Source organism: Pecten maximus, chromosome 9 (genome assembly GCF_902652985.1).
Source record: "Pecten maximus chromosome 9, xPecMax1.1, whole genome shotgun sequence".
NCBI lineage: Eukaryota > Metazoa > Mollusca > Bivalvia > Pectinida > Pectinidae > Pecten > Pecten maximus.
The window spans coordinates 23352890-23379829 of record NC_047023.1 but is presented as its reverse complement, the minus strand read 5'-3'; the positions used below and the strand labels follow the sequence as shown (position 1 = coordinate 23379829).

Here is a 26940-nt window from a genome sequence, read left to right as displayed (position 1 = left end):
ACAGTGGACATCTCGATATACCCTTTATTCTACGTCCAGAGCCCAGTTGTTCTAAAGGGGATTAACTTAATCACTTGATTAGTGAAATTTCATTTCTCATTTGTTGCAAAACCTGTGAGTATATCGTCTTTAAATTGTGCCAGTTGGAAGAGAATTAAGAATTACAGAATTTCAAAAAGTTTTGTCAAGTCAGTTCTACCAGAAATTATTATATCTTGATTTGAAAAAAAAAATTGTTAAAATGTGATTAGCCTAATCACCTTTTGAACAACTAGGCCCTGAACTTACGGCTCAGTGACAAGAAATTAAGGATGACGGGGCTCTGTAGTTTTGTGTTTAGCCCAGTTTTCTAAAAACATATATCAATGTTTCTCTAATCAAATTAGGTAGGCATTTCCTGTATGGAAATATCAACACACAAATTATTTTTTTCAGTGTTTTTTTTTTTTTATTAAAACCTTAGATTTTGAGAAATTTATATAAGATCTTTACTGCTTCTACAATTGATCCACAAAATTAGTTAAAGTCCCGATTAGATTGATTTCTAAATATATCAGTTGCATATTCTTCTATATTTTCAGAAAGAGTGATTGTTTGGGTAAAATTACATGTATATGCGAGTTTTGAGTATAAGTGATTTTGATAGCATTTGATTTTTGTTTTGAAATGCACCACAATCTTCACATATCTGTAATGTCTACATGGTGCTTTCATACTATGAAGTGGAGGATTTATTTGGTTGTTTTGGGGAACTATACTAACAAAGCGGGAAAGGTTATTACGTGCAATTATTGTAAATCATTTTCTTTTGTTCTATTGGTAAAAATCAACATTTATTGTTGAGGTGTGACGTGATAGAGTTTAAATTGTGATTAATTTAATTGTAAAAATTTAATATGTCCTTGAAAATCAAATAATGTAAAGGTACTTATCATATATATATTTTTTTAATTTTAGCGAAAAAAAACCCTAATTAAAACGGATCAGCGGAATGATAAATTAGCGCCCCCACAATATTTGCTAATGAAATCACTGTGGAAAAACTGTCATTAACGCAATCAATTTTTAAAGAATTCTTTCATCAGGAAAATCGCTAAAATAAGAATACCGCTAAAACATGTACATTTACAGTAATGAAATACATATAACTTTATATATTATTGTAATATCAGTATATACCCAACTGAATGCTACAGCTTATATGTAACACTAGATTGCTTAATTGATTCCTAAATAAAAATTACATCACTTAAGATTAAGAAAAAACCCCCAAAAAAATCCAGTTAATTTGTATTCCATAACAGTCAGAAAGTGGTACTTGAAAGTAAGCTTCTGTTTTAAGGTGATCCTTTAACAGTGTAAATACCTGTATTATTATTCCTTATGACAGATGTCTGCTTTTATAAACAATGGGTAGTGTATCCTACGTAAACTTATGTTAAACATAACTCACCAGTTTGTCTCGCTACCTATACGTAAGAATCTATTGTCATCAAATAGTATACGAAAACCATTTTAAGAATACTGGAGTCAAGTCTTATGGCACATATTGCGATCGACTTTAGTCCGTAGTTTCCCATAAACCCCTACACCATTCAAATTGATATTTTGCAGGAATCTGACATTGTCCAAGAAGAAAAAAAAGACATATTTCCCTATTGCAAGCTTAAGCGTCCTATTCTAATTCAGTAACAAGCTTCCTACACATATGTAAGCTGTGATAACAAGCTTCCTACATGTATGTTACCTGTACTAACAAGCTTCCTACATATATGTAACCTGTAATAACAAGCTTTCTACATAGATGTAACCCGTACTAACAAGCTTCCTACATATATGTAACCCGTACTAACAAGCTTCATACATAGATGTAACCCGTACTAACAAGCTTCCTACATATATGTAACCCGTACTAACAAGTTTCCTACATATATGTAACCTGTAATAAAAAGCGTCCTACATATATGTTACCCGTAATAACAAGCTTCCTACATATATGTAACCCGTACTAACAAGCCCGTACTAACAAGCTTCCTACATATATGTAACCCGTAATAACAAGCTTCCTACATATATGTTACCCGTACTAACAAGCTTCCTACATAGATGTGACCAGTGCGTACTAGCTTTCTACATGGAAACACACTTGAACAGTATCAATTGATATAGTTTGCTTATCAATATGAAATAATTATCGATTTTTCCTCCTCTCGTACACTGACGGGGCCTTTGTCATCCTTGCAAATGCCATCGCTAGGAACATCGTGTAGTGTTTATAACATCACATCCCCAATCGGAAAGGTACTCGCGAAGTAAAGCATGCTTCATATGCACGTCATCCAGGTGCATTTCGTACTTGATAATTAATTCATTTACTGACGAGACAACGACTCCCCCGCAGTTGGGACTTCCGGTTTTCCTGAACATCTGCTCGAAGCTATGTAAGAGTAAGCTTCTCTTTCAAACCAATAAGATGATATCTGATTTTAAAATGTTTTTGGTTGAAATATTTGTCTTTTAGATGACACAATCCATTTACATGATCTATTTCAGATATCGTTTTCTATTTAGCATTTTGAAACGAGTCTGCGTTCACGTAGATGTTTGTCAGTGATAGATATAGTGTAAATACCAACAGGGCCATTGATGCTCACTACGGCAAACATTGTCATATACAGAGCTACACATAAACTCAGCTAACATTGTCATATACAGAGTTACACATAAACTCAGCTAACATTGTCATATACAGAGTTACACATAAACTCAGCTAACATATATCATATACAGAGTTACACATAAACTCAACAAACATTATCATATACAGAGTTACACATAAACTCAGCTAACATTGTCAAATACAGAGTTACACATAAACTCAGCTAACATTATCATATACATTGTACAGAGTTATACTTAAACTCAACAGGAAAATCTTACTCTATCTTAAACAGTGTGCAAGCGATTAAAATAAAACAACTCAGAAATGATACTTTTTTTTCAACAATTCACAAACGAATTCTCTGGTATCTAACGTATATTGACAATTCACAAACGAATTATCTTGTTTCTAATGCATAAGAACAATACGCAATCGAATTGTTTTGTATCTAATGTATATGAACAATTCAAAAACGTATTTTTTTGTATCTAATGCATATGAACATTTCTTAAATGAATTCTCTGTTATCTTATACTTACATTTCCCCCGCATTTCCCCATTGACACAATGCTTAGAGGCAGTTGCCACCATACGCCTATAACACCCAGTGCCTCAGGCTATAACACCCAGTGGGTCATGTGACATTAAAAAAGGCGTTTTTTTGTGTTGGTTTAATTATTATCAAAGTTGACGAAAATGGTAAGACAATGTAAATATAAGTATTGAACAGTGGTTTTAATGTTGTTATAGTCGATAGGGAGGCAAGATGTATGGTGGGCAAATATAGCATGGAAACCCTTTAACGGGTTCCCATGCCATTTGCCCACCATACATCTTGCAATTGCTTCCATATCGACTATAACAACATTAAAACCACCGTTCATTGCTTAAATGAATGTGAACAATTCACAGACGAATTATCTTGTATCTTATACATATGAACAATTCACAAACGAATTATCTCGTATCTAATTCATACAAACAATTCACAAACGAATTTGCTTGTATCTAATGCATATGAACAATTCACAAACGAATTCTCTGGTATCTTATTTCTATGATCAATTCACAAACGGGAGAGAATACACACCTGGAATGTGAATGTTCCCTCGTAAAAAGAATCGATACTCCTTTCAAGCATGCACGATCAAATATAATTTCAAAGCCAGATTTTGATTTCTTTTCAACAATGAGTAACAAATTGTTATCTTTTTAAAACATTCCAAAAATAAATTGTTTATCTTTGTAGATGATGTGCGAACAAATCCAAATCTTTTCTATATCTGTGCAAACAAAAAATTGCTGCATTTTAAACAATATACGAAAAAATATATTCTCGTTTAAACAATGTCTAAACAAATAATAAGACGTTTTCAAACAATGTACAAATACATTTTTTTTCTTTCAAACAAAATGCGAACACATAATATCTCTCAAGCAGGGACAAACACATTATCATGTTAAAAGATAACAAAAACAAATTATACTCCCTTGTAAACATTATCCGAATAAATTCTATTTCCTGTTGCCGTGTGAGATACCGAGTGATTTTATTATGTCACCAGCTGTGTTTCGTTATCCTGACGACCAATCTATATTAGTAACATACGATACAATACAATTACCTTGATTGTATACCCTAATGCCATGCATAGTGTAAATAACTAGGTATACGCAGCATGGTGTCTTTTCTGCTTATTTATTGATATATAGTTCAGATGCACTAAATGGAATGTATTATCCAATAACTAATTAGAAGAAGCTATCACTACTTGTCACGTGTGTCTCTAAATGAGAACATGTCCCGTGGTCACAATATTACGTCGTTGATAAACGAGGGTCAGCGTGAGCTGCAGCCTTAACAAACATGGCAAAATGGAATCCGGAAAATGTTTATTGGACAAAATAAAATTCGTTTGGGTTTTAAGACAAAATCTTACAAAACAGCAAAACAAGACAGAACGTAAGCTTAATTCAGTTGCGAGGTTGGCACCATCCGTAATTATCTCGTTTCAACCCCTACCCACTCTTTCCACCCCTTTGCACGTTAGGGCATACTTTTGTACCCCTAGTAAGTTATGGCCCCATCACACGAAAATTCAGTTTTTTATGTTTAAATGATATTTCATTTTATTGACATTTTGACTTTTGGATTCAAATAGCGAATCCGCTTCAGCAGTGGATTGGGGATTCCGTTACATATTAGTATTATTTCTTATAATATATGATTGAGGATTCGAATAACGAATCCGCTACCAGCAGCGGATTGGGGATTCATTTTTTTCTTATGTTTAAATGATATTTCTTTTTTTTTGACATTTTGACATTTGGATTCAAATAGCGAATCCGCTTCAGCAGCGGATTGGGGATTCCGTTACATATTAGTATTATTTCTTATAATATATGATTGGGGATTCGAATAACGAATCCGCTACCAGCAGCGGATTGGGGATTCATTTGTTTCTTATGTTTAAATGATATTTCTTTCTTTTGACATTTTGACATTTGGATTCAAACAACGAATCCGATGCAGCAGCGGATTGGGGATCCAGTTACATATATTTACATTCTGTGTTGCATTTGCCTATATGTCGTTAGTAAACCAAATTGTATTCATGAGACTGTATACTACAATTTACAGTGATTCGGTCAGAGTAGGGGTATACAGCCCCAGGTGTTGCTGGTCAAAACAATGGTCCCCAGTTACATTCGGCCAGGAGAGATTTCGAATGCTAGCATTTATCTACATAAACCACCACAAAAAAAGCAACGCAAGTTATGAGAGTAAAATTTAATAATAGAAAAAATGAAGTCGACCGACTTGACACAAAATTATTATAAGCTCTATTCCTGATCTATAGGAAGTAATCAAATTGTCACTGTCGTCACACAGGGGCTCGTTGTCGAATTGTCAGAAATGCTAGACACGACAACATTTAAAGTCCAGCATTAAAAAAAAAAAATCTTGCGAAAAATCGGCAGTATCGACATGGTTTCTGGTTGTGTATGCTTACTGAATTATAGTTATGGTTATTCACTGATGTCAAACTAAAGGCCTACCTTACTCCAAAATCGAGCCCCTGTGAAGTTGAACATCGTCTGCTAACTTAGCGACACTGATGTGACCGGTTAGACTGGATTCTGTTTCTAACGAAATATCCTTGGAATCGTTTTCACCTACTGTCAAGACGACGTTCATTTATAATTTAAGAGATGACATTCCTCTGAAAATAACGTAAATCCAGTCGATAGAAACATAAGTGTTTCCGAGGAATCGAGTCTGTCCTGTGCAGTACCCATTCAACGCCGCATCACTTCTAAATGTTAACCGTATATCATGCCCCGAAAAAAGGCTTTATTTTTAAACAATCGGAAATGATGCAATTGTGAACAATTTGAAGATATTAAAAACATTTATAAAATATAATATAAAGCCAAATTGTGGAAAAAACATTTCATGTGATTGCTATTGATAACGACATGAGGGACTATATTATTCCTTCTGGAAATTTCGGCTGTTCCGGTATTTGAACTTGATGACGTCAGTGATAGGAGAAGCGGCAAATGTAAACGCGTCTTAAGCTACAATAAATAAAATAAAATTATGAATGTAAATATAAGCATTGAACTGTTACCAGATGGTAGTATACAGTCGATATGAATACAATTTGGGTGACAGATAGATATTTCATGTCGCCCTATTGGGCGACATTCTATTTATCTGTCACCAAAATTGTATTCATATCGACTGTATACTACCATTTGGTAACAGTTCAATGCTTAAATGTTTAATGGATTTTTCTTTTTTCTTTTTCTTTTATTGAAATTTTGATTTTGGGATTCGGATAACTGCCAGGGACGGATTGGGGATTCGATTACTTTCATTGGTATTTTTCTGATAAACTATGATTGGAGATTCGGTTTTACATTTTGATTTTGTGATTCGAATAACGAATTTGCTGCCAATAGCGTATTGTGGTTTAAGTTCTTGATGTTTAATTGACGTATTTTATCACAAATTACGAAAATTGTAATTTGCGGGTATTTCAATAATATCTTTACTTACTACTTCAATCAACAATAATGGGATTCTAGTTCGAATCTGCTGCCAAGAGTTTCTTTCTTGTGGGAGGTTTATCGTCTTTTTACAAGCTCTATGTTTCTTCCCCAGCATTCTACGACCATTACTTGAATATGCATGTGAAGTATGGGACAACTGCGGTACAACAAACTCATTGTTATTAGAAAAGATAAATCTAGAGGCCGCAAGAATAGTCACAGGGCTGCCCATATTCACAAAAACAGAGTTCTTATATCTAGAAACCGGTTGGTTACCCCTTTCGAAGAGAAGCGATGCTCGAAAACTCTCCTTATTCTATTCTATAGTCAATAATCTGGCAGCTACTTTTCTTATCGACCTACTACCAATGTATATTGGCAACATAGCTCCTTATAATTTACGAAATGCAGATTTATTTAGGGAACAACACTTTCGTCTACAACTATCAAAAAACTCTTTCTTTCCTTCTACTTCAAAACTGTACGTGGAATGACTTAAATAACACTATCAGAAACTCGCCTACTTTAAGTTCCTTCAAATCTAATCTAAAAAAAATCTATGACAGTAAACAGTATATATGACAAGCAATTTATCAGTTTTGGTCCTCGAAAAGTAAATATTCTACACAACAAAATAAGAAATCGAGCAAGTGCAAGTGCACTGTGGACATCCCTGTGAAGATTCCCATCATTTTTTTCTTAACTGTCCCCTGTACAACAACTTAAGAGGAACTCTTATAGCTGATTTAACCTGGTACGGTCCTGTTAATGCAAATATACTTTGTAAAGGGGACACGAATATCTCCTAAACTGACAATATACAAATCGCCAAAGTTGTGCAAAACTTCTTGAGAAGGTCGGGAAGATTCGACTAATTATCACTTCCTAACCCCCCCCCCCCTCTCCCCTTCTTTTCATGCCACTTTCCTATAAAAAACTTAATCCAAAATGCTCCATTTATCCATATAATATATAAATGTTTTTTTTTGTTTCTAATTAAGTATATTTGAATTCATTCCAAACATTTATAGGTCGTGTTCCTGATCCTTCCCGATGCAATCATTTAACTTTATATGTACCTATCTCCTCCTCCCTCCTGCCCCCCTCCCTCCCCCCTCTCTCTCTAATCCCTTTGTCATTTTTGTATGTCAATAAAATATGTTTAAACTAAGCCAGCATTCTATGGTACAAATATAAAGACCAGAAGGGTTCCTACCGTTGTAACCTCTAACGAGTATCATTTCGATACAGCCGAAAGTTTGATTGGAATGCAAACATGTATAAGGAATTTAAAATTCTATCAGTAAAATACTCTTGGTTATTATATTTATGCTACCAATTGAATAATATTGTTATACTAATCTGCTGTTATTCAAATCTCCAATCATATATTAAAAGGAAAAATATCAATTGAACATGTATGTAACTGAATCCCCAATCCGCTGCTGGCAGACTGCATATAATACCAAATTTTATGAAAATCGAACGATATTTAAATGTCGACCAATCAGAATCCTCTATTTGGCGGCCATCTTTAATCGAAAGTTTTCATTGTTTATTATGAGTGCTATCATGGTATCATCTCTCCCATCAAGTTCCATTAGAATCAATCAGATAGAACAAGCGTTATTACAGGATATGTTTTCAGCCAGGGGCTGTGGCGGCCATCTTGGATGTTTGATTCGATAAAAAGAGTAAGTTGCGTCAGTAGGCATCATGTTTGTTATGTAAACAAAATTTGATAACAATCACATTTGTAGTTATATAGATATGCTAGTTTAATATTGAAGCGGGACGGGACGGGACGGGCAGCGGATTCGTTATTGGCAGCGGATTCGTTATTCGAATCCCCAATCATATATTATAGGAAACATTACTAGTATGTAACTGAATCCCAAATCCACTGCTGCAGCGGATCCAAATATCAAAATGTCAATAAAAAGAAATATCATTTAAACATCAAAAACTGAATTCCCAATCCGCTGCTGCAGCGGATTCGTTATTCGAATCCCAAATAACGAATAACGAATCCGCTGCTAACTTTAGCCCGCTGTCCGTCACACGGTATGTCATGCGATAGTACCATGTACTACGTTATAGCCCCGTTTTATCCACGCCCCCGTCACACGGCATGTCATGCTAGTATACCATGACGGTATTCAAATCACTAATTGCTACTATCTGTGGATGGTCACATTTTAATTAGTTGCCGTACCAGCCATATTTGGGTTGCACATGGATATAAATAGTGTGTTTACTGGCTCGCTAGTTGTTTGTTGTGGTCAGTTATGGTTTAAGTGAGTGACTCGTCAATTTCTACTGTCGAGTCATTACGTGACACATTGTGACGATGAATAACCAGGGGTGGGCAGGAACAATAGAATGTCATCACTTGGGTATCATTAAGTCCGTCTGATCCATATCTGATTGTTCTGATATACAAAAAACCTGGTCTGTAACAAAGGAATAAACTTATAAAGGTCACAATTTGACGTTTTATAAATCAAAGCAGCTGTTTAAGTTTTAAGTTTAGTTTCCGTACTTTATGGTACATCCCATCGTCTTGGAGAATGCATTTCGGTCTGGTCGTACGAAACTGATACTTATGTATATAACTTTCCTGTGACGTCAAGTTTAATTTTCTGTTGATATACTTTAAATCATTTTTAAAATTAAAATTAAAAGGGAATGACTACACACTCTCTTGACATAAATATTTTACTCTTACGTATACATCTACTCCTATAACACCTCGAAGGCTCATTTCATATTTTTTAATGTTATTATCAGATATTTACATTTTTGTTGTTATTCGAACCTCCAAGTCTTTCCAATAGTTGGCAAAAAACCAAGGAATCCATGTAAATATCCGATAACAAATGATTTAAATCACGATATAAACTTTCAAGGTCTTGTATTAAATAAGCTGGTATGTTTTAACGAATTACGCTCATCTCGCAAAGCCGGAAGTGCACGTGACTTACTCTATCACGTGACAGATGTGGTTGGTATTCCACACGTCGTGTGCTGTTGACACCGACTGCAGGCGATGAATATGTCACGGACAACAACTGTTTCGTTATTACTCCAGAGACCTACAGATAATTGAAGTCATTCACTGTGTTGGTGAACTGTCATATTAATTGCAGAAGAGTCAGATGTTTTTCGTTGATCAGCCGAGCAAACTAAATTGATTGTTTGTAGTTATATTGATGTATTGATACAGTATACATATGTTTTTATGATTCCTATTATTACAAACAACCAAAACAAATATATTAGAGATAATCTGACACCTAATTTACGTTATGGGGTTGGAGGTACACATCCAATTCTGTACATAGACAATTCAGTCATGTATTCCTTCACTTGGATCCATGCCGTCAAAAGATAAGTTAATACATCAGATATGGGTTTGGCATAGAAAGGTGAGCACCAGAGAGTATAGACTCGTTGTATTATTAATATTTTGAAAAAAAAGTAATATTTCCACGCATATACATGATGAAACATCAAAAAAATTATAAAAAGAAATGATATACGATATGTGATATACATATACATATACATAAACTGTATCTATTAACTGTACATCTGCTAGAAGTTAAATCCTTGATTTATCATTTTGACATGTACTGTATTCCGAAATCTGAAAAAAATGGCGTTTAATTTTACCGTGATAAAACCGGCATCCCAATCTCGGAAGATGCTTAAGAAAAAAAGCCAAAGTTAATTGTCTTCATAACTGTAAACAAAATATCCCCTTATGTATCCAAAAACTACGGGTCTGAAAATTGAACATCGTAACATTGTTAGATATACATGTAAGATCGTTGTTACTCTGGTTAGAACTCTTCACGTCAAATCTCCCCTCCTCTTATTGAGGAATGATTTTCGTACCTGAACAGTAATACAGTTAAAACAGATATTGTCCCAAATTAGCAGCAAATTCTGGTAATGCAATATGAAATAAAGAATAAATGGTTCAAAGGAATATTTCCTTTTATACAACTTCTGACGGCAGTATCGAAATATAATACGTATGGCGGGAGTCGTCAATGAGGACGCTTACCCTCTGTAACACATGGTCTTCTCCCTGTAGTTTGTCAAGGATATCCATACAAATGTTTAATTGAACAAAACATGTGAACAACAATAGAGATTGGCATAGAGACGCATGCGAAGAAACAAGGAGAATGATATCTGTCGTTCCGGAAGGATAAGCATCTTCTTAATATGCTTCATCAACAAAATAATAGTAATTAATAGCTATTTAGTGACTCATTCTTATGTAAACCATCTGCTGTACATGTAAGAAGCTTAAAAACACAAAAAACATGCAGGAAAATAAACGATTAAAAAGAGAGTAGTGCAGGGTTATCAATGTATTTCTATGACAGATTCTAGTTAGAACTCTATGGTCCCATTATGATAAATCCGAGGCAGACTTCCGTAGCCCTCCTCCCCCCCCCCCTACCTTGAGGGTGGGACAGATATATCTCCAACCCGAGGGGTGATATTCTTGGTTATCTAACCCGAAGCTCTGCCAAGGGTTAGCCAATCAAGAAGATCACTCGAGTTGAAGATTTCTCTCACGCGTCCTCAAGGTAGAGGTGACTATTTTTCTCCCATCATTCAATTTTATTCACGTAAGGTCCAGTTGTTCGAATATCAAAATAACATTACAATGCAACACAGTGTTGAGGTATTATTGCCATGACATCACTGTACTATTGTTGCCATGACATCACTGTATTGGTGCCATGACATCACTGTATTGTTGCCATGACATCACTGTATTGGTGCCATGACATCACTGTATTGGTGCCATGACATCACTGTATTGGTACCATGACATCACTGTATTGGTGCCATGACATCACTGTATTGGTGCCATGACATCACTGTATACATTATTGCCATGACATCACTGTATTGTTGCCATGACATCACTGTATTGTTGCCGTGTCGTCTTTGCATTGTTGCCGGCACGTGCTCTCTGTCATACCCTAGGGTTGGAGAGAAATCACACCCTTGGGAGTGACAGATCAATCTTGAACAGGTAAAACCGGAAGACAAATATGTACATGATGGGAGAAATAGAGTCAGTTATCTGTATCCCCTACCAGCACCCGCACTATTTTCACTCGGTAGCGAGTCGTTTTCTGCTTTTCTACAGATATTTTGCTATGTTATTGTTGTCTATTACACGGTCCCATGCAGTGCTTCTGAAAGGTGTGGGAGGAGTGAAAGTGGCTTGTTGTTTGGGGTTCCTTTGGGAGGGCTTAATCATGTTTGTAAGGGATTGTTCTCTGCTAAGGCGTCGTGTAATTGGGGTTATATCTCAGTGCGTGTCCGGGTTCAGTCGCTAGCACGGCGGTATATAATCAGACAGAAAATCTGACATATGTAATTCCGACAGTTTCTCTACTAACGTTTACTAGTTTCATTGATAACAAGTCCCACATTACATCGTATATTTCTCACCTTTCTCTCTTTAATAGCTTTGTATTTAAACGCTTTCTGGAAATAAAAGCTGTGAGTCATACCTTATGTGTCTAGTCATTGTTCGTTTCCTCGTCTATATCCTACGTAAGATATTTGTATAGCCATGCATGATGCTATATAGCGTCTTAATAGCTAACCTGAAATCATTAAGCCATTCTTAGCAATCCTAACCCAATTACATTGTGTGTAATTTGATTCTTTATAACTCTTCTCATGACGTCAGGACAGGGCCATCCCTTTAGGTGATGACGTAACCTCAGATGTGAAAATTTAAAGATTGAAACAAAATAAACAAAAATAAAGGAACACATTCTGAATCTTTTACGGTCGTCATTAAGAAAAGTCATAAAACAGAAATCTACGAATGTCGGTAAATGAAATCATGAAACGAAAAACATTCGCGAACGTCAATTAATAAAAAAAATCTTACGCGGATATCATTCACCAAGTCAATAGGTTCAAACATTAAATACAAATCATTCAGGAAAGTACAATTATTTTCAGGCGCCAATAAAGCTAAATAAAAACGTAATAAACGGAAATCATTCTCGAATGTCGGTAAGAAAAATATAACAGAAAAAAGAAAATCAGTCGAAACAAAAACCATTCGCACTGAAAAAATATATATATAAAAAAAAAAAATCCATTGATTTACGAATGTCGATTGAGCAATTAAGTAGAAAAGGAAAACATTGTCGAATATTGATAAAAGAATCAACGGAAATCATAAAAGGATATAAAAAATACGACTAAAATTGATCTTGTTATTAATTACTAGAAAGTATAATAAAAATCGATGACGAATATCAGTAAAAAAAATTCAGTAGAAAACAATGTTAATGATTAATTGATTTTTTCTTTACCGATATTCAAGAATGATTTCCAGTGATGCTTCGTTTTTTACTTTCGCCAAATGTATCCTGTTTATATTTTTGTTTTACTAACATTCGTGTCCACGCTACACTACTTTTCTATGTTTTGATATTCCTCTCTTAATCTTGTACTTATTTATAGACAGTCGAACCACATTATACAAATTCTTTGTGCGTTTTCTCCGTTGATTCTACCTTTTCGTGCATCAACATTCATGCACAATTTCCATCTTGATGACAACAGTTGTAGATAAAGTGAGACAAATTTGAGATATAATTAGAACAGTTGGAGACACAGTAAGGACAGTTAGAGATAAAGTAAAACAGTTGGAGGTATAGTGATTGTTTTAGGTATAGTTTTTTTAAATTTCCTTTTTGACGTTTATGAATGAATTCCCGTTACGGTATTTGTTTTCTTTTTTGACGTTCGGGTTCGACATCCGTAACGAATTATATTCCCTTTGACGTTCGGGTTCGACATCCGTAACGAATTATATTCCCTTTTTGACGTTCGTGAATAAGTCCAGTTGTTGTATTTTTGTTTCCTTTTCGATGTTCGGGAATGATTTCCGTAACTGATTTTTATTTCCATTTTGGCGTTCGTGAATGATTCCCGTTACGATTTTTTTGACGTTCAGATATGATTCCCGTTACTGAATTTTCGTTTTCTTTTCTTTAACGTTCGTTAATGATTCTCGTTGGTGTATTTTTTTTATAAATCACATGACAGATTTGTGGTTGTTTGCAAATAAGACCTTTTATAATTGTCTTGCCTTTAAACATTATTACATTCCATTCTTACACAGAGCTAGCGTAATCCTCATACACATTATCCAGTTTTTCTAAAGATGAAAAACTGTCTAATCATTCCTCAGTATTGGTAATCTGTTCAAAATCGCAGATAGTGAGAAAGATGCGGATCGACCTCGTTTATATTGGATTTCTAAACTTTATCAATAAGTTTTATTGCTGGCCTTTGTAGATGTTCAACGTTCAACTAAGCCTTTATTATATCAGATGTTTACCACCAAGTATGGTATACTTTAACCAAAGTCACAGTATGTCAAATTGAGTGAAAGACTTTTTCTTATTCCAATCTGACGTACTGATGTGGTAGACTATGATTTTACTGTTATAATTGATCATATTTATACGTTTACAAACATCATTTGTGTATTTTAACAGTAGTACATATATACATGATTTGGTAGTTGTACCGCTTGTATGCCAATCATGTTGTGTATATCATTATACATCAATATGTTACTATTTACTCAAGATGCAGCATTAATGGAATGTGGATTTCGAACGATTTCGATAAATCTTTTGCCTCCGTCAAAACGCATGAGTTTTCTACTCTTTTAAGTCAACGTAGACACGACTTCATCTCATTAAACAAGAAGCACAGAGATTTGATAGTAGGCCTATATCATGCTGCGGTGTAAGACTATCAAGATTGTTCAAATTAATGATCTTGGCCTTGATTCAAGGTTACAGGAGTCAAATTCTTCTCATGGGCAAGATGCCCAGAGAACTAATATTGGGCCTATATTATGCTGTGGTGAAGAGCAATCAAGAAAGTTCAAAAGAATGACTTGGACTTTCATTCAATGTCACAGGAGTCGAATATGCTAAAATCTTTAAACGACTTCTCATTAAGCAAGAGACCAGGAGAACTGGTGTTTGGCTTAGATCATGCCGGGTGAAGGGCTATCAAGATAGGTCAAATTAATGACCTTGGCCTTCATTTAAGGTCACAAGGGACTAATATGCATAAACATTTAAACGACTTCTTCTCATTAAGAAAGAGGTCAAGAAGCCTGATATTGGACCTATAGCATTTTAGAGTAAATGGTTATCAAGACTGTTTATATGAACGACATTGATCTCAATTCAAGGTCATAGGAGTCAAATATTCTTAAATCGTTTAATGAATTCTTCTCAGTAAACAAGAGGCCCATATCTCTGATATTGGGCTTTTAGCATGCTGGAGTGAACAACATTTACCTCAAATTCAAGGTAACAAGAATCAAATCTGCCAAAAAACTCAGGTGCCTCTTGTTTTTCCAAGAAAGGCGAACGGTGATGTAAGTCAATAGCTGTGAACTATACAGAAACTTATTGTATTGGTGAGCTTATCTGAACAGGTAGCAAATACCTTGCAAAGTTCTTAATTTCATCTATAGGTATATTGACGATGTGTTATCTTTAAATAACAAATCTTCATTGACCATGTCAATCGGATATGCCCTGTAGAAATTGAAATCAAGGACTCGTCAACATCAGCAGCTGACCTCGATCTTTGCTTACAACACACCCAACAGGGACAGCTAAGTGGTAACATAAGCGTGATTTTCCATTTCTAGATAGCAACATTCCAGCATCTCCTACCTACGGTGTTTCAGTTGATGCGATATTCAAAGACCAATATTGGTATGGAGGTTGTCGTCGACGGAGAAGAAACTTTTTATTACATGTATTATTATTTGAATTATTTATTCTACTGTAACTTTGTGTGTGTGTGTTTTTTTCCCTTTTTGTTTTGTTTTTAATTTGTGAATGATGTCCGTCTTTGTATCTTTTTTTTAAACTTTCATGAATAATTTCCTTTTATAATCATTCTTCTTATTGATATACATAAATGAATTCCAAAAAGCATAACAATGACGACACATTATTTTTATTTATTTTATTTTATTATTACCTCTAATCGTGGAAGAAATACCTCTCGACGGAATATGAAACGTCTTACCACGAAAACATCTCACGACGGATTATCCAGACGTCTTACCGTCAAAAAGTAAAACACCGCACGATGGATTATCATTTTGTAAAATTCCAAAACGATGATTAACTCCTTTATATGAAGAAATTGTTTCATTATTCAAAAGTGAAGTAACTCTGTTAAAATTGATTAAGCGTTTTTCGAGATGAGGTTTCCAAACTTAATTCGCATACTCGATATGTGGTCTAACCAAAGCTGTGTACAACAAATTATAAATATCCAGACTTCATATTCTATTGTTCTCCGTAAAATTCCCATTGTCTAGTTATCTTATTTAGCTTTTAACATATTTGCGTATCAAATTTATTGTCTATTGTGAGGCCGATATGTTTTTCGAAGTTTACAAATTATAGTACTCCTGCACCTTTCTTAAAGTTGTTGTTTATTTGATCTATATTTTAATTGCCCACGCGCATCATTTTACATTTTTCTGGATGAAAACGGGGTTGCCAGACTTCGGACCTGTTTTGGTATTATATATGCAACGAAAGTGGATTTTGTGAGTTGCGTCTGTGTGTTGAAAAACATTTAATCAGAGTATAAATGAATTATTGATGTTCAGTGCGTGTTTGAGCTGTTGTGTATACTGTCATTTAATGAAGTAAATCTTGTCGTATACCCAATACCCACTGTCTTCACTGCATGGTGTCGTTCAATTCAAATGAACCTGGGTTATAGGTAAAATCGTTACACATACAAATAAGGACATTTAACATATGTATGCTTATCATCAAGAAAAGTATCTCAAATAGCCTACATGCATGTGCTTTACTCACTACCCTAGCGTCACGCTTGACCGGATTGCACTAACATATACGGCTCGATAGACGTTAACCAGACAATATAATGACAGACGATGGGACATTAGAGTGACGTATCAAGCTTAGTAATTTTTCAGCTTCACGTGGGAAATTTGTAACAGTACTTATTTTGTCAAATAAATTTATTAACACATAGTTCACTATGTTTTCAGCATTATTAAAGTAAACATCACTTGCTACAAACAGAACACATTAAGTGGTCTAGAATCATAATGCACCCATAATGCCATCATGGACTTGTTGCTAGTAAACAGCAAGTTTACTTTGTTTTAATCCTTTGAAAAGATCAACAAGTTCATCTAAATCACTCAACGGAAAGTTCCTTGTTCAGGTGACAAATACTGGTTAGAACGAAGATACATACACTGCACTGCTCTCCGACTGGGTATGAAATCCTTCCTACTCAGGCTACTGCCGATTGTGTAGCAAGCCCCGCGCCAGGCGGTTTTATGGCCAACTCTTTTTGAGTAGAATATACATATCAATATATGATTTTTATAATTACTATCAGTATCCTACTGTATAACTAATTCTGTATACAAGACCTCCGTGTCGTTTTTAGTCAGTCCTATTTGGTTTTACAAGCGCCTGAAATCAATGACATCTATTCATCTATTACAAAACGTTTTAATGATCAAGATTCAAAAGAACAAAGATCGGGCACCCTAAGGTCTACAGGATGATGTTATTTTAGAAGTGATAACGTTCATATTAGTTAGGTTCGTAAAATACTTCGGAAATCGCGATGTTATCATTTACAAAATTGATGTTGAGACAGTGACCGCGGTGGTCAGTTCTGACGTTTGAGACAGTGACCACGGGGGTCAGTACTTACGTTTGAGACAGTGACCAGATTGATAATACTGACCTTTGAGACAGTGAATGGAGTGGTCAGTACTGACGTTTGAGACAGTGAGTGGATTGGTCAGTACTGACGTTTGAGACAGTGAGCGGATTGGTCAGTACGGACGTTTGAGACAGTGAGCGGATTGGTCAGTACTGACGTTTGAGGCAGTGAGCGGAATGGTCAGTATTGACGTTTGAGACAGTGAGCGAATTGGTCAGTATTGACCTTTGAGACTGTGAGCGGAATGGTCAGTATTGACCTTTGAGACTGTGAGCGGAATGGTCAGTATTGACGTTTGAGACAATGACCGCGGTGGTCAATACTAGCGTTTGCTATACTAACCTTGTTGGTCAGTAGAGATGTTTGAGACAGTGACAGAATGTGGCACATCTCCCCTAGCACCTGGACACACATCAATTGACAACCGACGGTATATCCGTACTTAATGCTCCACTTACGCACTGATTGTTACACCTACACGTCCCTAGGGAGCCGTTAACCGATTCACGTGTGTGTACTTAACCCTGGTTTGCGGATATCGCATCACTTTATCAACAGTTTTATTGGGACTGGGCCGGACGTAACTACAGATAATGTCGTTAGCAATCCATGCAATTGCTGTGTTCTTTTTTAAAAACAATTTCAAACATAATTATCATGCACCTTTTATTGAGATCCTCTAACTTGGTTTAGTATTGTTAAATACCTAAACCGCTTATTTCTAGTTAAGAGGACCTTTCATTTACTATGTTTACTGCTATAATTTTATATTTTGTATGATATCTAGTACGTTTATTGTTTTTTTGTAATACATGTAACGCCGGATCTGAGGATGGTAAAGCGGAAACGTATACTGTAAAATTGTGTCAAACGATTAACTTGAATTGAAATTAATCATGTACACATGCAAAATATTAAAAAAACCCTAAATAATAATTAACTGATATCACTGAAAAAGTACCAGGATAATCAGACCAGGCGTAACAGGACATTAAGCGTCTTTGCGCCTTTAAATGTTCTCGAAATGTTAATCTAGGTAAAATCCGGACAATCTCATGTTCTCAAAATGCGAAACGCATAAGAAACAACCGAACCATTATGAATATAAACGAGCATCGAAAACGCATATCCCCGTGGGTTTGAGTTGTTACTTTTTACGACAAATGTCGAGTCACTAATTGTGTATACCATATATACCTAATACTGTATATAGCGGTTTATTTTCGAGGGAAATATGTTGGGAAGAGAGAAAAAGTAGAGTTGGGTGCAAAAACGAGTAGTGTGCAGAATGCGACACATAACAGTCTTAAGCAGCGTATGGTAGGGAGCCAAAAACAGACTTTAGCTGTGTATTGTAGGGCGCAAACTAAAAAGCCCAAAACAGGGTTCTTTTGGGCGCAACATAAAAAGCCGAAAACAGTGTACGGTAGGGCGCAAAATAAACGGCCGAAATCAGTGTAAGGTAAGGCGAAAAATTAAACAGCCGAAAGTGGTGTATGATAATCATATAAGGCGCTAAATAAACAGCCAGTAATAGTGAACGATAGAGCGCAAAATTAAACAACAAAAAGTAGTGTACGATAGGGCCCTAAATAAACAGTCAAAAAGAAGTTTAGTTTAGTTTAGTTTATTTCCGAATGTAGCACAACATATAGGAATTACATAATACATAAACGTACATTACAATTCATTTGAACAAGATGGCGGAGAACACAACCGATATAATTATAATTCATACCATTACACACATGTATATAACACACTCTCTAAAGCAAGCAAAATAACGAAACTTGATAAATACTATCTAACGAAAAAAATTCAGTTATTGAGTAGAGATATTCTTTTGGACGAAGCATGCATTAGATATTTACTGAAATTTCTTAAAGTTCTAACATTTATACTTGCATATAATTCATTTAACTTGAATACAGAAGGGCGGCGATAAAAATACGGCTTGATGTACACACTTCTCAACTCTGAATAAACTGGACATAATAATATAAAATGAGTTTCATCTTCAACTTCCCTTCTATTACATAATACACACAGTCTTTGGGCTCTGGGAATACCTTGGTATCTACCAGTTTCAACACTTAAATCGTGTGCTTGTATCCTATACTTAGTAAGTACATTTCTAAATTTAAAAGACTTCGTGAGATACAACTGCAATTCAAATCGATCTACAATATGCTGATAAAAATACATTTAGAGGAATTTTCGAAATTGTTTCTCAACTCTTGGATAAAATATCATGCACCCGTTGTGTGTATAACAGCAAAAAATGTTTTTCATTAGGAACACACTTGGACAACCAGACGTCATAGAATCCGAAACTACTAAGCTCATGCTTTACATGATACATGATATTCATTTTACATCTTGGCTTTGTTACATTAAGCTCTACAAGTTCATTATAACATGATTTTAAAACACAATTATCCGTATTCAAAAGTTTAATCCAATATTTTAGAACAGAAATCTTGCGACTAATTTGTAAAGGGAAACGCCCAAGCTCAGAGTAGACCATGGAATAATTGGCGGTCTTTTTTTATACCAAGTACATTTTTTAAGAACAGTAAGTGTACTTTCTCTAACTGTGGTGCCGGACAAAATCCCGAAACTTAGCATCCATAGTTCAGTAAACATGAGATATATGTATCAAATAATGACAATTTGGTTTCACAATTTACATGAATCTTTTCATTTTCCTGTTTAACAAGAAGTAAGCTTTTCTGCCTTGCATAGCAAAGTTATTCAAAGCAACAGTAAATTTACCATTATAATTAAAAATCAGACCAAGGTAACAAAATTGATCTACCAACTCAATTGGCATACCATTGTATGTCCACCGTTCAATAGGATAAATTCTTTTACTTTTCCTGAACACAACAATTTTAGTTTTATCCAGGTTTACCTCTAAATCCCATCGTGAAGAATACGAATGCAAAAAGTCTAGCATGTTTTGAAGGTCTTGTATATTTTCTGAAAACAGGACAGTATCGTCAGCGTACATTAAAATGAACAGGTTAATCAACTGCAACTGATAACTTTGACAATTAGAATTAATTAATTCAGATTCCATATCATTAATGAATAAAGAAAACAAAATCGGGGACAACGATTCCCATTGTAATAATCCGACATGTAAGTAAAAAAATGCCGATAACTTACCATTTAGCTTAACACAAGATTTAACGTTATCGTATATCGATCTAATAATATCTAACAAACGACCTCTGACCCCTGCTTTCCATAATTTGAGCCTCAACATTTTATGAGATATACTATCAAATGCCTTCCTGTAATCAACAAACACGCAATACAGTCTTTTATTATTTTGTAAAGTCTTGGTAATTAAGGTATTCAAAACAAAAATTGCGTCTCTGGTCCCACATTTAGGCCGAAACCCAAGCTGTGCGTCAGAAATGACATTTTCACTTTCACTCCACACCAATAAACGCTTATTCAGAAGAGAAGTAAAAAACTTAGCTAAATAACTAATAATTGTGATACCTATATAGTTACTGACGTTATTTTTATCTCCTTTTTATGTTCAGGTACAATAATACCCTTCGTCCAAACTTTGGGAAAATATCCTACATTAAGCATAGTATTAAAAAGTTTTAGTAAAACTGGTGCGAATAGATCGCTGTATTCGGTAAAATACTCGTTGAGCAACAAATCAATACCAGCAGCCTTACCTTTAGGGAGACTAGTGATAACAGTTAATAATTCCTTGAGATTAAATACAACATCGAGCTCAGGATAGGCACACTCATTGTTATCAATATATACATAATCACTCTCTGACTCAGACGGATTATCAGATAAATTCATGAAATGTTCAAAAAAAGTGACAGATCACCAGTACTACCAGACTTGCGTTTCGAAAAATGTTGATAGAAAGCCTTAGGTAGCAGTGTACAGTAAAAATGCCAAATTCTGAAAAATATGGCACATGCTTTAGATATGTAAACATTGCCAGTTAACCTTACATATAACCTCTTATAAAGTATATATATTTGAAGTCTGTACAACATTTGCAAGTTTAATAGAGCTCTGAAGGATAAGTAAACTGATATTTTCTGTGATTTTTAGAGCTGTGAATACCATGGTAACAGCTTAAAAAATTCTCAAAAATTGCAAAATATTATGATATTTGACCCAAAATGGCACAATTCTCTACACAATTTTTTTTCTGAAACCTATTTAAAATTAAATATCTCTATCCCAAAGACAGAATTAATCTTGTTTGGACATATGTTGTAAATTAAGTTTTTCCGCTATCTTACCTTTTCTGTGGGCTTCCATTTTGCGCTGTAGGCCAAACTAAATTTCCTGTGTAAACACACGTTCGGAAAATCCGGATATTTAAAATCCGGAACCAATTTATTGATTTTTGTTTTAATAAATGTGAAGCCTGTATGTACTACTTCATACTGGATATACCAATTATAGTGTACATTTATTTTTTCATTTTTTATACATATCATAATACAGGAGTTATTTGCTTAACAAAAAAATTGCCCATGGCCAGGCTGTCTTACTGTGGTGTGCTACCTTAGGATCATTACGTTTCAATGCGACCATCATGTCCCCCTCCATTTGGAGGTACTTACGTTTCATTTTAGCCTCATAGCATTTATAGCTCTTTTTTGAACGGGCCAAAATGGCTCTTTGCTCATTAGACTTACATCTATTAAAATGATACAAGGCACTTTTATATTTGTTATATAATCGCTTACATTCAGGGTCGAACCAAGGTTTATCTGGCTCTTTGGATTTTTTAAGATGAGACTCATGACAAGAGCAATTGCAGTTCATAACAGTTCTTCTCTGAATACAAAAACGGTCAAATATAGAATGGATATTTTCTGTAAAGGTGTCCAGACAAAGATCAATACTCTCAGGCGTATTCACAAGCTCAATGAGTTAATGAACATGCATCTATTGTCAGTGAACGATAGGGCGCAAAAATAAGCAGCCAAAAGTAGTATACGATAGGGCCCTAAATAAACAGTCAAAGAGTAGTGAACGATAGAGCGCAAAAATAAGCAGCCAAAAGTAGTGTACGATAGGGCCCTAAATAAACAGTCAAAAAGTAATATACATATGTACGATAGGGCGCAAAAATAAGCAGCCAAAAGTAGTGTACGATAGGGCGCAATATTAAACAGCCAAGAGCAGTGTACGATAGGGCGCAATATTAAACAGCCAAAAGTAGTGTACGATAGGGCGCAAAAATAAACAGCCAAAAGTAGTGTATGATAGGGCGCAAAAATAAACAGCCAAAAGTAGTGTACGATAGGGCGCAACATTAAACAGCCAAAAGCAGTGTACGACAGGGCGCAATATTAAACAGCCAAAAGTAGTGAACGATAGGGCGCAATATTAAACAGCCAAAAGTAGTGTACGACAGGGCGCAAAAATAAACAGCCAAAAGTAGTGTACGACAGGGCGCAACAATAAACAGCCAAAAGTAGTGTATGATAGGGCGCAAAAATAAACAGCCAAAAGTAGTGTACGACAGGGCGCAATATTAAACAGCCAAAAGTAGTGTACGACAGGGCGCAATATTAAACAGCCAAAAGTAGTGTACGACAGGGCGCAACATTAAACAGCCAAAAGTAGTGTACAACAGGGCGCAAAAATAAACAGCCAGAAGTAGTGTACGATAGGGCAAAAACTGAAGTACAGAAGGCGGTTTGGTGTAAGGCGCAAGATAACTTTTGGATTTTGTAGAATTATGAAAGAACTTTTTATTAGAGAAATTTCGATACTGTGAAATATATGTACTATATAGTTTTTTTTACAAGAAATATTATTAACTTCAATATAACACGATTTCACCAGGCCCGTGATCTAATAATCTGTAAATAAATCTATACGTTGCAAAACAAGAAATCTCTCAAAAATATCGGCGACACCCTATACATATAATAGCGATGAAAGTAGTTCCACGGACTATAATTTACGGCGACGATTGCGTGCAACTACCTGTAGCCTAGCACACCGTGGGCCGTAACTACTGTATAAATACCAGCTTACACAACTATCAAATTGTTTTCTCTCAAAGAATATCTTACGATCGACAATGTCCAAACACGGGTGTTATTGAAGTAGGTGCTGAGCAATTATGAGAAGATATAATCATTGCGATAAATAGTTGGAATCATATTACACAGTTGCTAGGACCAATAACCAACGCTATTTCATTACAGGTCCGCCTGGAATTGGACTGACTTCGCCAACGCAGAGAAAAGTGTATATAAACCTACCCGCTGTAGGATTGTGATAATACCCACACAAAGACCTAGCATGGTTGTAAACGACACTCCATCTGTGGCGGGGTGCTGCTGGGGATATTAGCTTGTAATTAAGTCATAACGAGGAAAAGCCCGTTACCTACACTGGATATATGACAGCAGTGGTGACATTATCAATAGCGGCAAAGGATACACATGTGTAAGCTTGGTGACAGTAACGACAGGGATACTTATATGTATACGTTGGCGGAAACAGCACAAACATAGTAAGCTCTTCTTCTTCTTCTTCCTTCTTCTTCCTTCTTTTTCCTTCTTCTTCTTTACAAATCCTAAAAACAGCTTTTGTATGATTTTGTATGCGTCATCATTTGCTAAATGTATTTGCTGTATAACTTCAAAAGGAGACCATTGTTTTAGAAAAAACTTTTCTAATTCTATTCTACATGTATGCATATTATGCGACAAGTGATGTTGTTAAACTCGATATATCCTAAAACAGCCAGTGCATAATGATAGAATTAATTACTCGGAATTCCTCGGCAAAACAGTTTACACTATTACAAGACCATATAAGCTGATTTTTGGTCTCCTGTGAATGTATGACACATTTTACAAATTATGTTTCCGTTTCAAATGAAATTTACGAAGCATTTTGGAGAGTTTTAAACTTTAGCAAGCCTCTAGAGAGAGATAATCAAAATTTGCGACAAGGTGAATATATCTCATTAAATCTATTTCTCACACAGCCAAACTTTGCTGCAACTACTCGTATCAACAACAGTTCATGCTGACTTGAAATATCAAACGTACACTTTGTAATATTTAATTCTCTTTAAGTCACAGTACTATTTACAATCTGTGGTGCTATGCTAGCTTTAATTAAACTTTTGTTCATGATGCAATCCATCAAATATCATTGGCTGTGTAGCATGTCTATTTCATAGATATCAAACAGAAGCAGGTGAAATATCACTGAAGTAACATCATGAATTTATTACTTTACATGAGTCCATGATTATATGCAGAAATGAATGCTTGCGTCCTTATGAATATCACATTTAATGTGCATTTTTTAAAAACATACAAAGTACCGATGCATGATGTGTTCACACTGACATACAATTTTTTATTTGTGTGTTGATCGCTTTCCTCTTATGATAGTTAATGATAAAACGCTTTAAAAAAGACGAATAGTAAATTAAATGACAAAGCCTCTCGGTAAGATAGTGGTTGGTTTTGTGACAACACTTCGCGGTAAGAGAGGGGTAAGTTTTGTGACAAAACCTTTCAGTAAGATAGCGGTTTGTTATGTAATAAAACTTCTCGGTTAGACAGTGGTTAGTTATGTGATAAAGCCTCTCGAAAGATGGTAGTTACATGTAGTTATTTGATAAAACCTTCGTTAAGATAATGGTTAGTTATATAATAAAACTTCTCGGTAAGATAGTGGTTAGTTTTGTGACAACACTTCGCGGTAAGATAGTTGTTAGTTATATAATAAACCACTCGTTATGATAGCGGTTGGTTTTGTGACAACACTTCGCGGTAAGAGAGGAGTTAGTTATTTGATAAAACCTCTCGTTAAGATAGCAGTTAGCTATGTGACAAAACATCTCGGTAAGAGAGTGGTTAGTTATGTGCTAAAACCTCGCGGTAAGATAGTGGTTAGTTATGTAATAATACCTCTCGAAAAGATGGTAGTTATGTGATAAAACCTCTCGGTATGATAGTGGTAAGTTATGTGATAAAAGATCTCTGTAAGATAGTGGTTAGTTTTGTAATAAAACCTCTCGGTAAAATAGTGGTTAGTTATGTTATAAAGCATCTCGGCAAAATAGTGGTTAGTTAAGTGATACATCCTTACGATACAATAGTGGTTAGTTATATGGGAAAACATTTCGATATATAGTGGTAAGTTAAGAGATGAAACGTTTTTATAATATGATTTGTAACGACAAAATATTTTTGACATCTTAGTATTTAGCTGCCGATAACAGAACAACATTTAAAAATCCGTTCGATTACACATTAGTCAGTCTTGTGGTAGAACACTTTAATGCGTGTCTAAAGAGCATATCGATGTGGTGATGTAATTTCAGAAGCAGCGTTATAGTTTTGATTATTTTAAAATAATTGCATTGTCTTAACAACAAATGTCACAATACGGTTACAAAATAGAGCTATATGAAATAACAAGAAACTTATTCTGAAGACATGTTGTAGTGTACATGTCAAAAGATGAATACAACTTCAGTAAATCTTATTTCCTTATTTACTCGCACTAGGACTGAATTAGATATCTCATTTGCTCCTCCAAACTCCATGTTATTAACGATATCAAATTATCTAAGCTTGAAAAAATCTTTTTATAATCCATACCTGACAGCGTTTGTTTCTTTTTGTGTCCTGAGCTGGGCGTAGAATTTCTTCGGTAGACTGTTTGATTCCGGCTTTGTTGCATTTTCGAACTCTTAAGACTGTCCATTAACCTCGCTGTACGCTGAAAGAATTTTTGCATTACCTTTTATGACATTCTTTGTGTTAGCCGAATCTCTGTTTTCATAAAGATACGAGGAATCATCCTGATTTCTGACTTCGAACAAGCAGCTATCACCAGGCGTTTCTAGGGATACAAATCACGATAAGAAATACCCTTCATTGTTATCATTTGAATCAATGTTCGCCGGTTAAAATCAAAATAATATTAACTAGCAATTTTGCTGGGAAACAGTCGAAAATACTTAATTTACATGTACACAGAGATTCAAATAACACTAATGATTGAAGCAGTGTTGTAGATTATCATCAGTTATGACTGTAGTAGTGATGTATTTTGTCATCAGTTATGACTGTAGTAGTGATGTAGTTTATCATCAGTAATGATTGTAGTATTGATGTAGTTTATCATCAGTAATGATTGTAGTATTGATGTAGTTTATCATCAGTAATGATTGAAGCAGTGTTGTAGATTATCATCAGGAATGATTGTAGTATTGATGTAGTTTATCATCAGTTATGACTGTAGTAGTGATGTAGTTTATCATCAGTAATGGTTGTAGTAGTGATGTATTTTGTCATCAGTTATGATTGTAGTAGTGATGTAGTTTATCATCAGTAATG

The 26940-nt window shown here is 35.0% G+C and overlaps 1 protein-coding gene across 1 annotated transcript in view; it reads left to right on the top strand.

Annotated features, from left to right (window-relative positions):
• The first annotated feature begins 23727 nt into the window (after window positions 1-23727).
• The window catches only part of LOC117334757, a 20942-nt gene continuing 17729 nt past the window's right edge, over window positions 23728-26940 (top strand). The window contains exon 1 of the mRNA XM_033894553.1: window positions 23728-24086. The gene's annotated coding sequence lies outside the window, so the exon portion shown is untranslated. The remainder of the gene's footprint in view (window positions 24087-26940) is intronic.